Source organism: Bos taurus, chromosome 16 (genome assembly GCF_002263795.3).
Source record: "Bos taurus isolate L1 Dominette 01449 registration number 42190680 breed Hereford chromosome 16, ARS-UCD2.0, whole genome shotgun sequence".
NCBI classification, from domain to species: Eukaryota; Metazoa; Chordata; class Mammalia; order Artiodactyla; family Bovidae; genus Bos; species Bos taurus.
The window spans coordinates 72,166,572-72,183,825 of record NC_037343.1 but is presented as its reverse complement, the minus strand read 5'-3'; positions in this window follow the sequence as shown (position 1 = coordinate 72,183,825).

Genomic DNA, 17,254 nt, shown 5'->3' with positions numbered 1-17,254 from the left:
GTAACGACATGTATCCACCATTTCAGGGTGACACAGAAGACTTTCACTGCCCTAAAACTCCCCTGCGTTCCCCCTACTCTTCCCTCTCTTCCTAACTCTGCCCCCTTGGAGTCACCACCGTTGCCACTTTCTTCATATGTTGCCTTTTTCAGAAATATCATATGGTCAAAACCCTGTCATGTGTAACCTTCTCCTAGTGGTTTCTTTCTTTCACATCTTTCATGGCTTGATGCTGAATAATACTCCATCATATGGATGTCCCAATTTGTCTGTCCATCTACCCGTTGAAGGGCATCTTGGTCGCTTCCAAGTTTTTTACATTATGCATAAAGCTCCTATAAACATTCATGTGCAAGTTCCTGTATAGGTACAAGTTTCAGCTCCTTTGGGTAAATGTCAAAAAAGGATGGTTGCTAGATCAGAATGTAAGAGTAGCTTTGAACTGTCTTCCAAAGTGCCTGTATCAGTTTGCATATCCCCAGCAACAATGAGAGCTCCTGTCGCTCCACACCCTCCCCAGCATTTGGTGTGGTGAGTGTTCTAGATTCTGGCCATTCTAATAGGTGTTTGGTGGTATAGCTCATTGTTGTTTTTATTTGAAATTCCCTAATAACATTTGATTCTGAGCATCTTTTTATATACTTACTTGCCATTTTTTTCCAGATATTTTGCCCACGTATTAGCTGGGTTAAGAATCCCATTTTCAGGTAGGAAGTTGAGGCACAGAGGGGCTCAACAAATTGCCCAAGGTTACACAGCCAGGAAAGGGGAAAATATACCCAACTGAATGCAGAGTTTCAGAGAATAGCAAGAAGAGATAAGAAGTCCTGAAATGAACAATGAAAACAAATAGAGGAAAACAATAGAATGGGAAAGACTAGAGCTCTCTTCAAGAAAACTGGTGGTATCAAGGGAACATGCCATGCAGGGATGGGTATGACAAAGGACAAAAACGATAAGGACCTAACAGAAGCAAAAGAGATTAAGAAGAGGTGGCAAGAATGCACAGAACTATATAATGACCCAAACAACCACGATGGTGTGGTCACTCACCTAGAGCTAGACATCCTGGAGTGTGAAGTCAAGTGGGCCTTAGGAAGCATTACTACAAACAAAGCTACTAGAGGTGACAGAACTCCAGCTGAGCTATTTCAAATCCTAAAAGATGATGCTGTAAAAGTGCTGCACTCAATATGCCAGCAAATTTGGAGAATTTGGCAGTGGCCACAGGACTGGAAAAGGTCAGTTTTCTTTCCAGTCTCAAAGAAGGATAATGCCAAAGAAAGTTCAAACTACTGTACAATTGCACTCATTTCACATGTTAGCAAGGTTATGCTCAAAATCCTTCAAGCTAGGTTTCAGCAGTACCTTAACCAAGAATTTTCAGATGTACAAGCTGGGTTTCAAAGAGCCAAAGGAATAAGAGATCAAATTGCCAACATTCATTGGATCATGGCAAAAAGCAAGGGAGTTCCAGAAAAACATCTACTTCTGCTTCATTGACTATGCTAAAGCCTTTTACTGTGTGGATCACAACAAACTGTGGAAAATTTTTAAAGAGATGGGAAAATTCTTAAAGAAATGGAGTACCAGACCACCTTACCTGTTGCCTGAGAAACCTGTATGTATGTAGGTCAAGAAGAAACAGTTAGAACCGGACATGGAACAACTGACTGGTTCAAAATTGGGAAAGGAGTATGACACGGCTGTATATTGTCACCCTGCTTATTTAACTTCTTTGTAGAGTACATCATGTTAAATGCCAAGCTGGTGGAATCAAGATTACTGAGAGAAATATCAACAACCTCAGATATGCAGATGATACCACTCTAGTGGCAGAAAGTAAAAAAGAAGTAAAGAGCTTCTTGATGAGAGTGAAAGAGAATAGTGAAAAAGTTGGCTTAAAACTCAACATTCAAAAAACTAAGATCATGGTGCCCAGTCCCATACTTTGCAACAAATAGAAGGGGAAAAATTAGAAGCAGTGACAGATTTTATTTTCTTGGGCTTCAAAATCACTGCAGACAGCCACTGCAGCCATGAAATTAGAAGACACTTGCTCCTTGGAAGGAAAGCTATGACAAAACTAGATAGCATATTAAACAGTAGAGACATCACTTATATAGTCAAAGCTATGGGCTTTCCTGCTAGCTCAACTGGTAAAGAGTCTGCCAGCAACGCAGGAGACTCCAGTTCAGTTCCTGGGTCAGGAAGATCCCCTGGAGGAGGATATGGCAACCCACTCCAGTATTCTTGCCTGGAGAATATCCATGAACAGAGAAGCCTGGTGGGCTACAGTCCATGACTGGGGGTCGCAAAGTTGAACACAACTGAGTGACTAAGCAATGCACATAGTTTTTCCTGTAGTCATGTACAGAAGTGACAGTTGGACCATAAAAAAAAAAAAGAAAACTAAGCACTGAAGAATTGATGCTTTCAAACTGTGGTGCTGGAGAAGACTCTTGAGAGTCCCTTGGACAGCAAGGAGATCAAACCAGTTAATCTTAAAGGAAATCAATCCCTAATATTAATTGGAGGACTGTTGCTGAAGCGGAAGCTCTAATACTTTAGCCATATAATAGGAAGAGTTGCCTCATTGGAAAAGACCCTGATGCTGGAAAGATTGAAGGCAACAGGAGAAGAGGGCGGCAGAGGATGAGAAGGTGGGATGGCATCACTAATTCAATGGACATGAATTTGAGCAAACCCCAGGAGATAGTGGAGGACAAAGGAGCCTGATATGTTACAGTCCATGAGTTTGCAGAGTCGGACATGACTTAGCAACTAAACAACGACAATACAGTCTGGGCTGAACCAGGCAGGCGGACTCAAAGCCAATAGTCCTAACCTCTAATCTGTGAATCCTTGAGGACTCAGGTCTTAGAGGTTAAAAAAAAAACAAACAACCTGGGTCTCAGTGCTGGTTATGCAGTTTACATGTTGTCTAACCTGGGATGTTATTTAATCTCTCCAAGCCTCAGTTTCTTCTTATGTAATATAAGAATAACAGGTCTCATTTTTTTCATGAGGATGAGAGACAAAGTAGAGAAAGTGCTTAACTTGTTGTCAGAACATAGCAGCTGCCAATAAATGGTAACTATTATTAGTCCAATGTCACAGGAGACAGTGAAAGAGGCCTGCAGTAGCCACAAAAATTAACACCTGCCTTGAAACTAAAATAGATTAGTCTGGGGCTTTAAATTCTACAGAAACCCAGACATTTCTTGGTGAGGTTTTCATAATCTGTTGTCAGCTGACACCTCCACTCATATCTAGTGCCCATGAATGAATAAAGGTGGTTACAATTCTTAAAAGAGCAGCATTGTACTGTATTCAATTTCCTTTTCCTGTTCCTCTCACCCTCCTGCTGTCCCTGAAAAAAGAAAAAGCCGCAGTTGTATTATCCTCGTAGCTAACGAAGCATTTGTGTAACCAGATGTGCCCTGCTTGCCTCCACTGAAACTGGGATGCTGGTAGAAAAGAAAAACATCCGAGCAAATGCACCTGATGTGTGGGAATGATTCTCAGAGGACACTGGGCTCTTCTAAAATCGTAGGAGTCCTGGGTTGCACATGCACTTAAGACCTTTATCTTCAGAGGGTGATTCTCAAACCTGGTTGATAGCCTCAGTATTTCCTGAGGAGCTTCTTAAAAGAACAGATTCCTAAATGCTTGGTTTAGACTGAACTGAATCAGGATCTAGTGGTTGGTGAGGAGAGAATGGGACTCTGATAGGTGTACTCTTAAAGTTCTGAGAGGCTCTAATGATCAGGGAACGGCAGATCTAATGTCATTCCCATCTAATGGTTGGATCCTCCTTTTGTGTCGGGGTGGGGTGGAGGAGAAAGCAGATGAGTGCTGTGGGAAAGTAGAACATGTTGGGATGTGAGAGACCTGATCAGTGAAAGTAGATGTAAAGTGAATGAGCAGTTACCGAAATGGTTTTCTAATGAGAGGGATCAAAAACAAAGACTACATTCAAAGAGAGAAGAAACTGCTTAAGAAAGAACCTGATCGTCAGACCTCCCACTTTATTCTCATGCTGTAGCATCTGGTTTTGGTTTAGTTTCGTCACTAAGTCATGTTCAACTCTTTGCTACCCTATGGACTGTAGCCTTCCAGGCTCCTCTGTCCATGGGATTTCCCAGGCAAGAATGCTGGAGTGGGTTGCCATTTCCTTCTCCAGGGGATCTTCCCAACCCAGAGACCCAACACAGGTCTCCTGCATTGCAGGCAGACTCTTTACTGACTAAGCCACCAGGGAAATAATGACTCAACTAATTTGGATAATTTTTTTTTTCCCAGAAGAGTTAACAAAGTTGAAATAATTTACCTAAATATTTGGGATCAAAGTTTAAGCTCTTTCCCTTAGGTTTTCAAGTATTCAGAACTTTGGTACATTAGTGAGAAAATTACATTTGGTAAGATAATAAATTAACTATGTTTGGAAAAACCAAGTCTCATGGACTTAAATTACTATTAAAATGCTACAAAGTACTTTGCATTTGATTTTCTTAATTTTATCTTTTGATTTTCATTTACTTATTCAACATACTTTTTGAGTATCAATACTTGGGATACCACTGATTTAGATGTTATTAATATGAACATGAGACCCTCATGTAAGCAGAGAGGAGCAGCTGGGGTTAGAGAGAGAAAAACTAATATTTTAATGAGCACTTAGTGCCAGCTTCATTTATATACAGTTCAGTTCAGTTCAGTCGCTCAGTAGTGTCTGACTCTTTGCGACCCCATGAATCGCAGCACACCGGGCCTCCCTGTCCATCACCAACTCCCGGAGTTCACTCAAACTCACGTCCATTGAGTCGGTGATCCCATCCAGCCATCTCATCCTCTGTCGTCCCCTTCTCCTCCTGCCCCCAATCCCTCCCAGCATCAGAGTCTTTTCCAATGAGTCAACTCTTCGCATGAGGTGGCCAAAGTACTGGAGTTTCAGCTTTAGCACCAGTCCTTCCAAAGAACACCCAGGACTGATCTCCTTTAGAATGGACTGGTTGGATCTCCTTGCAGTCCAAGGGACTCTCAAGAGTCTTCTCCAACACCACAGTTCAAAAGCATCAATTCTTCGGTTCTCAGCTTTCTTCACAGTCCAACTCTCACATCCATACATGACTACTGGAAAAACCATAGCCTGGACTAGACGGACCTTTGTTGGCAAAGTAATGTCTCTGCTTTTGAATATGCTGTCTAGGTTGGACATAACTTTCCTTCCAAGGAGTAAGCATCTTTTAATTTCATGGCTGCAATAACCATCTGCAGTGATTTTGGAGCCCTAAAAAATAAAGTCTGACACTGTTTCCACTGTTTCCCCATCTATTTCCCATGAAGTGATGGGACCAGATGCCATGATCTTCATTTTCTTAATGTTGAGCTGTAAGCCAACTTTTTCACTCTCCTCTTTCACTTTCATCTAGAGGCTTTTGAGTTCCTCTTCACTTTCTGCCATAAGGGTGGTGTCATCTGCATATCTGAGGTTATTGATATTTCTCCCGGCATTTCACCCTCCTCTTTCACTTTCATCAAGAGGCTTTTTAGTTCCTCTTCACTTTCTGCCATAAGGGTGGTGTCATCTGCATATCTGAGGTTATTGATATTTCTCCCGGCAATCTTGATTCCAGCTTGTGCTTCTTGCAGCCCAGCATTTCTCATGATGTACTCTGCCTAGAAGTTAAATAAGCAGGGTGACAATATACAGCCTTGACGTACTCCTTTTCCTATTTAGAATCAGTCTGTTGTTCGATGTCCAGTTCTAACTGTTGCTTCCTGACCTGCATATAGGTTTCTCAAGAGTATTCCTATTTAATACAACAATCCAATGACATAATTTGATCACTGAGAACATTTCCTAAACCCATATTAAACAGCCCTGAAACTAGACATCTTCCAGTCCCCATGATAGCCAGTACAGAAAAGAGGAAAAAACAGCCTAACTACTTGCTTCAGGAAAATAAGACTATGAACTAACTAAAGTAGGTTAATTCCAAGATGAAAAATGCCTGCCCCACTGGGGCCAGAATTCAAAGCTATTATGTCATAATTTCTGCCCATCCTCAACCAATTCTCCACCTTAAAAATCATCCAGCCTAACTCTAAATCCTTTAAATATCCTTCCTGGACCTCTCCCCTCTGAGATATTGCTAAGTCTCTGTCAAGGTGATGTTCACCCTTACCACAGTAAATCCAACATGCATAGATTTGTTTTGATCCATAGTTGTTTGTTTTTCCTAGTGGACTTCTGGAGAGTCAACAGTCAATATTACTGTTCTTTGATGAAGACATTTGCTCAAACTCGAGCAGCTATTATGAACTTTCTCCAAGAGCCAGGTAGTAAACACAGCTGTGACTGCTGGTTAAGTTCATATTCTATCCATGGGTGTATACGTTTAGGCGTAAGTGCTTAGATGAGATAAGGGACACAGATTTTTACTGTATAATCTCAGATGTTTATAAGCAAGCAACTTTCAAAGAGAAGGCAGCATTAAAAATGGAAATCCATAAACGCACGGGAAATTCAAGTCCTTAAATCAAGTCAAAATGTATTTTCTGCCATCTGCTCTTCACAGTGACACAGCATTAAATGAATAAATAAGTGACTTACAGACCATAAAAGAATTGCCTGAACAAATCCCATTAAACAGATGCAAACAAAAAGAACTGAAATCTAGCTACTGACTGATAACAGTAATTAAAGCTCAGAATTTTGCATAGGATCCCAAGAAAATGACATAGGCCCTCCTCTGTCAGTGTTCCATGTGCTCATAATCCTAGACTTTTGAGGCATAAGTCTTTGAATGGGTATTGGAAAATATAAAATGTCAAAGAAAAATGCAAAAGTATTTAAGTTTCAGGCTTCCCAGGTAGCTCAGTGGTAAAGAACCCGCCTGCCAATGAAGGAGACATGGGTTCTGTCCCTGAGTTGGGAAGATCCCCTGGAGAAGGAAATGGCAAACCACTCCAGTATTCTTGCCTGAAAAAATTCCATGGACAGAGGAACCTGGTGGGTTACAAATCCATAGGGTCGGAAAAAAAAAAAAAAAGTCAGACACCACTTAGCGACTAAACGACAACAAATTTAAGTTTCAAATGTATTGAAGACAAAATGGAGTAAGGTAAGCTGATGCTGAGGCTGAAACTCCAGTACTTTGGCCACCTCATGCGAAGAGTTGAGTCATTGGAAAATGGAGTTTTCCAGTGCTGGGAGGGATTGGGGGCAGGAGGAGAAGGAGACGACAGAGGATGAGATGGCTGGATGGCATCACGAACTTGATGCAAATGAGTTTGGGTGAACTCCAGGAGTTGTGATGGACAGGGAGGCCTGGTGTGCTGCGATTCATGGGGTCAAAAAGAGTTGGACACGACTGAGCGACTGAACTGAACTGAACTGAAGCTAACAAGTTTTCTGGGACATAGGAGGTGGAGTTTGGGCAGTAGTCCCAGACAGCTTGATTAGCTCTAAAAGGAGGTAAAGGGACTTCCTTGGGGGTCCAGTGACGAAGACTGCACTCCTAATGCAGGAGACCCAGGTTTGATCCCTGGTCAGGAAACTAGATCCCATACGATGCACTAAAAGTTCCCTTGCTGCAACTCAAGACCCCACACACCACAGTGAAGATCGAAGGGCCCAAGCGCCATAGCTAAAACCTGGTGCAATCAAATAAATCAATAAATGTTAAAAATTTTTTTAACTTTTTAAAAAATAAAAAGAGGTAAAGAAGAGGCCAACATCCTAAAGGCAGAGTCAAATGAAGAAAAAACAATGAGCCATTTGCCAGAAAATATCAGATACATCCTCATTATGCTGGCCAAGGGCTCCCCGCTCAGCCAGTGGGGTCTAGGGCCAGAACTAAAAGCTGGGGTCAGGCCATGTTGGGTACTGACGCTCTGCCATTAAGGAGGGACCTGAGGGACACAGGCTAAAGTGAAAGAGAAAGTCTCTCAGTCGTGTCTGATTCTTTGCGACTCCATGGACTACACAGTCCATGGACTTCTCCGGGCCAGAATACTGGAGTGAACACAGGCTAAGGGATGGGATAAGCAATTTCCAGGGTAGGGAAAGTGTCTCTCAGCTCCTGGGAGTGAGCTGCACCATGCAAGCATTGTTATTAATGTGGAAGGCTGCACACTGTACTGTTGATGAATGAGTTAATAACAATAACAACAGTTGATACTTGAATGTCACACTTGTTTTGTACCAGGCACTGTTCTAAGCACTGTACACACACTAACTCATACAAGGTTCATTCTGTGAGGACCTATAAGGTAAGCACTGTTCTTATCCTTATTTTACATAGGAAGACACTGAGGTGCAGAGAGAGTAAGTGACTCATTGAGGGCTCACAGCTAGTAAACGGCAATGCCAGGATGAATCAATCAGTTAATTAACAATGAAGCCACTTGTGATGCTCCCAGTGGTAAAGAATCTATCTGCCAAGGCAGGAGACATAAGAGACACCAGCTTGAACCCTATGTCAGGAAGATCCCCTGGAGGAGGGCATGCAGCCCACTCCAGTATTCTTCCTAGGAGAATCCCACAGACAGAGGATTGATTGCCCTGGCAGGCTACAGTCCATAGGGTTGCAAAGAGTCAGACACGACTGAAGCGACTTAGCACATCTTAGCAGACAGGAACACATGCTATTTTCTACTCTACCAGTGTAGAAGTGTGCTCTACATTCAGCTGTCTACTTTAGACCCTGATAATGAGTACTCAGTTTTCCTATGAAATGTAGGCGTCTCTTCCTGCTATGTAGCATTTTGTGATTATTTATCACTTAGGAGGTACACAAGTTTCTTGCATTTTATCTCCCATTTCATTAGAACAACCTGAACTGTCCCACTCTAACTGTGCTCTTAAAATGTCTTTAGGTTAGTTGGCTAAAACTGATTTGTTTTATTCCATTCATCTTCTGAATAATATTAACGAATTTGAAGGATTAGTTCTATTTTTGAATATAAATTTTCTGTCTTGGAACAAAAAAAGGCCTTTTCTCCCTGAACCATTTGAGAATAAGTTGCCCATCTGCTGCCACATCACCCCCCACCCAATACTTCAGTGTTTATTTCCTACAAACAAGAACAGTCTCCTACAGACCCACAATATATCTGTCACAGAAAGTTAACAGACATTACACTCCCATTTAATCTCCAGACCCCAACAGTCCAATTTATGTCCTTCGTAGGTGTAGTTCACCGTTAGGTACTGCATTTAGTTGTCTCTTCTCTAATCTCCTTCGGCCTAGAACAGGGCTTCAGCCTTTTCTTTCACGGCCTTGACATGCATGAAGGTTACAGGCCAGTTATTCTACAGAATGTCTCCCAACTACAGTTGTCTGGTGTTTGCTCATGATTAAACTCTGGTAATGCCTCTGTGGCAGCAATATCACGAAACAATGCTGTGGTCTTCTGACTGCATTCTATCAGGGGGTACAATCTTTACTTTTACTGAGAAAGTCAGTCTTAACCATTTGATTGTGATGTCTGCCAGACTTCTCTGCTGTAAACTTAACTCTTCTCTTTCTAATCAATGAAGAGTTCCCATAGAGGCATTGTTTCTCTTCAAATTTTATCAAAAGGTTTTATTTCATTAAACCTGCTTTTTTAAATTAAGCTCAACTTTTATTTCTAAGCTCTTCAAAGATTATAACACAAAAAGTACCCTTTAAAAAGTGCCCCAAATTAAATCAAAGTTTCATCATCAAACACCTGTGACATTAAGAATTCATTTAGGCTATAATAGTTTCACATTACTTTCTAAAAATCATTTGCAATGTTCTATAGATCACATTGTTTTAAAGACATGAAGTAACTTAGTATTTTTTTATATTTATTTTGTGTTATAGTTGATTAACAATGTTGTATTAGTTTTAGGTGTATAGCAGAGTGATTCAGTTATATATATACCTGTATCTATTCTTTTTCAAATTCTTTTCTCATTTAGGTTATTGCAGAGTATTGAGCAGAGTCCCCTGTACTATACAGTAAGTCCTTGTTAGTTATCTATTTTAAATATGGAAGTGTGTACAAGTCAATTCCAAACTCCCGATCTACCCCCCAGGAACCATAAGTTCATTCTCTAAGCCTATGAGTCTGTTTCTGTTTTGTAAATAAGTTTGCTTATATCATTATTTTTATATTCTACATATAAGTGATATCATATTTGTCTTTCTCTGTCTGACTTTCTTCATTTAATATGATAATCTTCAAGTCTATCCATGTTGCTGCAAGTGGCATTATTTCATTCTTTTTAAAGGCTGAGGAATATTCCATCTGTCAATGGACATTTGCAAATATCCCATTCTTCATCAGACTTTCCATTTAGGAATTTACATTAGCATGGGCTCATGACTACCTATTATATTCAGTGGGTACGTAGAGAAGAGATGTCATTATCTTTTTGATGGTCAAATTAATCAGTGGGATCTCCTTTAAGCTGGCTTCTGTGTTCTTTTGACATGGTCCCATCATTCCAGGACCTCTTACTCTCTGGCTTAATAGGATGTCCCATAATTTTTGACAGGGCCCTGAAATCAGTCACCTCCAAGAAGTCTTGAACTTTTACAGTAGAAAAGGGTATTTAGAAACCTGGGTGAAAAGGGTGTTCAACACTGGGGACAAAAGGAAGCAGGTACAACTACAAGGTGAACACACAATACTTATATCTACATTTAATTATATATTTATTTAATAAATTTATTATATCTATTGAAATCCATGAGTTCACACATATACAACCATAGCCATTCAATCTAGTTTTCTCCCTTCCCATTAAACACTGAAAATCCTGACTCCTGTGTTTTCCAGATATCTTTACTTTTTTGATCAGTCCCACTGTTTTAATGGGCTTCCCTGGTAGCTCAGTGGGTAAAGAATCCACCTGCAATGCAAGAGATCCTGGCTTGGTTCCATTGCTGGGTGGGAAGATCTCCTAAAGAAGGGATAGGCTACCCACTCCTGTATTCTAGGGCTTCCCTGGTGGCTCAGATGGTAAAGAATCTGCCTGCAATGAGGGAGACCTGCAGGCAGATTCTTTACCATCTGAACCACCAGGGAAGCCCTAGAATACAGGAGTGGGTAGCCTATCCCTTCTCTAGGAGATGCCTGCAATGAGGGAGACCTAGGAGAAGGAAATGGCAACCCACTCCAGTGTTCTTGCCTTGAGAATCCCAGGGACGGGGGAGTCTGGTGGGCTGCCATCTATGGGTCACACAGAGTCGGACACGACTGAAGTGACTTAGCAGCAGCAGCAGGTTCGATCCATGGGTTGAGATGAGTCCCTGGAGGAAGGCATGGCAACCCACTCCAGTATTCTTGCCTGGACAATCCCCATTGAAGTTAGGGTTGCAAAGAGTCGGCCAGGACTGAACGACTAAGCACAGCACACAGCACCTGTTTGTAATACATCCCCCATTTCTGCGGCCCGGTCTCCCCTGCCTAACACCCTCTTTATTCTGCTCAGGCTCTGGAACGTCTTGCCAGGCTGCCCTACACTGGGCCCTTCTCACCCCGCCCGACTCCCACACTCCCCTCTGGGATGCCCTGCACGTGAATGCCCCCCTCACCCAGATCAGCTGTAACACAGCGTGGCTCCCAAACATAAAGAGCTCTTAAGGCGCTCTGGATCCCTTGGGGATCAAGTCCAGAGCTGCTAAATGGGCTCTGGTTCCACCCTCCCACCCACGCCCTGCGCCTCTTCTTTCTGCAGCACCTCATGGTTTTACAGCCGATCTCTTCAGCGAACAGAAGGGAAACCAATTGATACATTTTCAAATGCTATTTAAATACACGGAAATTGTTCAGAAGAAAAGGAAATCACTAGAAATGTTTGTTTAAAACTGGTATGAAAAGATATTAAGCAATTCAAAGCAATGTTTTTTTTAATGAAAAGAGTTATAACCGTAAAGAAAATGTTAATTTCCTGTGAATATTTTATGTCAACCAATGTTTTAAAAATGTATCAGTCACATATGATTGATATTTGCATGATCCCTGGGAAGAGTACTCAAAAGTATTAGCAGGAGTTCCACAAAATCATGTATGATTGATACATTTTTAAAACATTGGTTGACATAAAATCTTGATGCAAAATAAACAGTTTTTTCATGGTTATAACTGTTTTCATTAAAAAACAAACAACAAACATTGCTTTGAATTGCTAGTATCTTTCTAGCAACTGCCATCTCTGGGGTCGCACAGAGTCGGATATGACTGAAGTGATTTAGCAGCAGCAGCAGATTAAGAGGAGTCCCTGCAAGTGTACAGGGGCTTTCCAGGTGGCGTTAGTGCTGAAGAACCCTCTTGCCAATGCAGGAGACGTGAGAGATGTGTGTTTGATCCCTGGGTCCAGAAGATCCCCTGGAGGAAGAAATGGCAACCCACTCCAGTATTCTTGCCTGGAGAATCCCATGGACATAGTAGCCTGGCCAGGCTGCAGTCCATAGGGTCACAAAGAGCCAGACAGGACTGAAGTGACTTAGCACAATAGAACAATGGGAAGAGTACAAATGGAGACTCACGTATCAGTAGAGAAAACATTTGAAAGTTAGAAACCACATTAACAAACTTTCGGCTAAAATATGTTCTATCCTCTCAACTTGACAAATTACCTTTCATAATAACAAAAAAATGCTTAATGTCTAAAACTATGTTTTCATATGATCAAAAGTCAGCTAAATATCTAAAGCAACTGAATTTACTGCTGGACATGTCTGGGTGTTGATGAGCCAGTGATTACCAATGAAACAAAGCAAAGGCATACACAATTCATTAATTACATTGTTGTATGAAATTTACTTTTCTAGTTTTTATTCTAGCAAAATCACTAATTATGGGGTTATGACCAAGATTTTCACATAATTTGTTTCTATTCTACATTATTCCAAATTATATGATCTCTCTTGAACAACAGAAATTCTTGTATAAGTTTTGGGTTTTGTTTCTTTTTTACTAATTCCAATTTGGAGAAACTTTGCTGAGGTAACAGCACCTGAAATAAAATCTCTAAAGCATTATTTAGATTCAGAAACAAATCAGGAACTTTATATATCAAGTTCAAACATGACAAACTTTTAATATAGATATAAATAAATGTATTAAAAATTTATAGGACAAATTATTATAATTCTAAATATTATAAGGTAATTTAATTTCATCATATAAATTATCATATAATATTTTACCATCTCTTAAAAATCAATATCTATATCCAAGCCTTTATGCAAAGATATGTTATATCATATCTAGACTTACATATATATCAGTTTAAGAATAATATGGATCATTTTAAAAATTTTTATTATTTATCTGGCTGTGCCAGCTCTTAGCTGTGGCACACAGGATCTTTAGTCTTCATTGTCGCATGTGAGAGCTAGTTCCCTGATCAGGCATCAAACCCAGGCCCCCTGTGTTAGGAGCGTGGAGTCAGCCACTGGGCCACCAGGGAAGTCTCATTATGTGAATCATTAATATTACAAAATGTTTCTCAGGTGCCATGTTCAATTGTTGTGAGCAAGAAAGTGGATGATAGGCAGTATTGGGATATGACAATTTATTGTACAAAATTGTATTGTATTCCTATTATCTGAGAGTTGATTTTTTTTCCCTCTTAGCTCCTACTTTTACTGTTCAAATCATTCCCTCAGAAATAGTGTTTGATGCTGATATCAGCAGTAGCACCATCTGTCACCTTTACCACTCTCAGATATGATCACCTTTTATTTTAAGGACATTAAGCAAGTTAGTCTTGCGTGGGGGAGGGGGGCAGGTGCTGTTTCCGTTATAGGTCATGCTCTGCCACAGCTCAGAACAAATCACAATACATACTTCCCATGGGTTATTTAACGCATGTATATTTGTGTGTGTGTGATAACTGGAACCCTTTGAAGCAGAGGGTCCGTGGCAGAGTCTCCTTTGCAGGAGTCTAAGGACAGTGATGCTATACTCCCTACCGTGCATTAAGTGCTGTGTAAAATAAAAAATGAAATTGTAAGACATGACATATGTCTTCTTAAGAGTCTGAAATCTAACTATGGAGGAGGAGAGTAGTAGGATTCATAATGAACAAACAGAGTAAGACAGAAGTTGCCCCCATGTCCAGAAGGATGAAGCACTTTGTACCTACACACCTGCAGTATCCCCATGAGTCCAAGGCTACCCCCACGGGCAGAGGCTGTCTCATGAGGCCTGGAGTCTTGTAGAGCATCTGGTACAAAATCAGTACACAAAAAAACACCAGGAATTCCCTGGCAGTCCAGTGGTTAGGACTTAGCACTGCCTAGGGACTGGGTTCAATCCCTGATTGCGGAACTAAGATTCCACAAGTCACATGATGTGGCCAAAAGCAAAAACAAACCTATTGAAGATGAAAGAAAGGAGCATACAGCCCCTAAAATAATGAGCTCAAGCCTCTGACACCTTAGAAATAAATCCTTCTCACCCTGATTTCCCCCTCCACTTCTATCTCTTTCTATCTGCCCTCTTAATTCATCTTGTCCCCATAAAGGCATATTCTTAGAAGTTAACCTTATCTGCTTCCTTAGGTTTGACTCCAATGCACACTTGATATTTTTTCTCCCATTTGATGTTCTTTTAATTAATATTTACTTCGAGAGTATTGTATATACTTATGTACAAATTTAACTGACATAAGGTAATTTTTCCTCTGCATCCTATGTGATTTCTTTTCCTGATTTCACTTCTGTTCATGAAGTTTCTGACAAAGAAATAAGTCATAATAATCCTTAACTTTGTTAAGATGCTTTTACAACAAAGTAACATTCTTCCCTGGTGACTCAGCGGTAAAGAATCCACCTGCTAATGCAGGACACCCAGGTTCAATCCCTGGGTGGGGAAGATCCCCTGGAGAAGGGCATGGCACCCCACTCCAGTACTGCCCGGGAAATCTCATGGACAGAGGAGCCTGGTGGGCTACAGTCCTTGGGTCGCAAAAGAGTTGGGCATGACTTAGTGACTAAACAACAACAAGGACAATGAACACTCTTGAGGTGACTTTGTAGACCCATTAAAAAAGGGAAGTGTTAATCACGCCTAGTAAGGAAGAGAAAATAAATAGCTATACACAGAAGAACTGTACAAAAAAGATCTTCACAACCCAGATAATCACGATGATATGATCACTCATCTAGAGCCAGACATCCTGAAATGTGAAGTCAAGTGGGCCTTAGAAAGCATCACTACGAACAAAGCTAGTGGAGGGGATGGAATTCCAGTTGAGCTATTCCAAATCCTGAAAGATGATGCTGTGAAAGTGCTGCACTCAATATGCCAGCAAATTTGGAAAACTCAGCAGTGGCCACAGGACTGGAAAAGGTCAGTTTTCATTCCAATCCCAAAGAAAGGCAATGCCAAAGAATGCTCAAACTACCGCACAATTGCACTCATCTCACATGCTAGTAAAGTAATGCTCAAAATTCTCCAAGCCAGGCTTCAGCAATATGTGAACCATGAACTTCCTGATGTTCAATCTGGTTTTAGAAAAGGCAGAGGAACCAGAGACCAAATTGCCAACATCCGCTAGATTATGGAAAAAGCAAGAGAGTTCCAGAAAAACATCTATTTCTGCTTTATTGACTATGCCAAAGCCTTTGACTGTGTGGATCACAATAAACTGTGGAAAATTCAGAAAGAGATGGGAATACCAGACCACCTGACCTGTCTCTTGAGAAATTTGTATGCAGGTCAGGAAGCAACAGTTAGAACTGGACATGGAACAACAGACTGGTTCCAAATAGGAAAAGGAGTATGTCAAGGCTGTATATTATCACCCTGCTTGTTTAACTTATATGCAGAGTACATCATGAAAAACGCTGGACTGGAAGAAACACAAGCTGGAATCAAGATTGCTGGGAGAAATATCAATAACCTCAGATATGCAGATGACACCACCCTTATGGCAGAAAGTGAAGAGGAACTAAAAAGCCTCTTGATGAAAGTGAAAGTGGAGAGTGAAAAAGTTGGCTTAAAGCTCAACATTCAGAAAATGAAGATCAAGGCATCCGGTCCCATCACTTCATGGGAAATAGATGGGGAAACAGTGGAAACAGTGTCAGACTTTACTTTTTTGGGCTCCAAAATCACTGCAGATGGTGACTGCAGCCATGAAATTAAAAGATGCTTACTCCTTGGAAGGAAAGTTATGTCCAACCTAGATAGCATATTCAGAAGCAGAGACATTACTTTGCCAACAAAGGTCCGTCTAATCAAGGCTATGGTTTTTCCTGTGGTCATGTATGGATGTGAGAGTTGGACTGTGAAAAAAGCTGAGCGCCAAAGAATTGATGCTTTTGAACTGTGGTGTTGGAGAAGACTCTTGAGAGTCCCTTGGACTGCAAGGAGATCCAACCAGTCCATTCTAAATGAGATCAGCCCTGGGATTTCTTTGAAGGGAATGATGCTGAAGCTGAAACTCTAGTACTTTGGCCACCTCATGCGAAGAGTTGACTCATTGGAAAAGACTCTGATGCTGGGAGGGATTGGGGGCAGGAGAAGGGGATGACAGAGGATGAGATGGCTGGATGGCATCACTGACTCGATGGACGTGAGTCTGACTGAACTCCGGGATTTGATGATGGACAGGAAGGCCTGGCGTGCTGCGATTCATGGGGTCTCGAAGAGTCGGACACGACTGAGCAACTGAACTGGACTGAACTGAATGTGAAATGAATTCAATTTGTTGTTCATCTGTTTTGGAACAGAGAACTATATATGCACAAATGCTCACATAAACACTTGCAGCTATGCTCTAATTCACCCTCTTAAATACCTGATATTTGACCCTATCTTGGTTTAGCTCTGCTTGCTTTAATTATGATCAAAAGCTGAGAGTCAAGAAATAATTCAGATATTTGTCAAGCACCCACAAAGTTCATGGTACCATATGAGGTCCTTGGAACATGGTGTACAGAGAAGGCATATAATCTTCCTTATAATCTAGGAAGAAAGGAAATAAGAACATACAATTATAGTAACTACAAAATGAATAGGTCAAAGACTGCATCTTCAAGTTAAAGAGTTGGGTGGACAAATTCAAGTGTTACCTAAACCCGGGTTTGTACAGAAGTATACACAAAAGGAGTTCTTCCCTGACTGGTGGCTCAGATGGTGAAGAATCTGCCTGCAATGTGGGAGATCTGGGTTCAATCGCTGGGTCAGAGAAGATCCCCTGGAGAAGGAACTGGCACCCCACTCCAGTGTTCTTGCCTGGAGAATCCCATGGATA